This window comes from Crocuta crocuta, unplaced genomic scaffold (genome assembly GCF_008692635.1).
Source record: "Crocuta crocuta isolate KB4526 unplaced genomic scaffold, BGI_CrCroc_1.0 scaffold882, whole genome shotgun sequence".
NCBI classification, from domain to species: Eukaryota; Metazoa; Chordata; class Mammalia; order Carnivora; family Hyaenidae; genus Crocuta; species Crocuta crocuta.
Window position 1 is genome coordinate 46,643 of NW_027527833.1, and position 397 is coordinate 47,039.

Below are 397 nucleotides of genomic sequence, written 5' to 3' on the forward strand. Positions count from 1 at the left end.
TGTTACATGCAAACAAACATGACCAAAGATTTTCCAATGAAATTTTTTTTTAAAAAGTAGATTCTAGAAGTTTATTTACTTATTTATTATTTATTATAAATTCACTTAATTTTATTATCTCATGTTTTGGTTTTAAGAATTAAGTTAATTATGTACTGGTAGTCTATTTGGTTTTCCAAATTTATTAATCTCCATAAAAATAGGATCTGGAAAGCAGATCCTTTCTAATAGTCTTAGCATTTATAANCTTATGTGTGTTTGAGAATCATGGTCCAAGATTTATGGAACCTGAATCTAAACTCTGACTTCTTAGGGAGTTGTATACTTTCAAAAACATGCTAAAGCAATTACTGTGCTCTTATATGAACAAAATTAATAAAAATAAGTTGATAACATA

At 25.5% G+C, this 397-nt stretch overlaps 1 protein-coding gene across 1 annotated transcript in view; it reads right to left on the bottom strand.

Annotated features, from left to right (window-relative positions):
• Window positions 1-397, bottom strand: part of LOC144243498 (fibronectin type III domain containing protein 3C1-like) — a 51,979-nt gene that overhangs the window by 32,772 nt on the left and 18,810 nt on the right. The window lies entirely within an intron of this gene.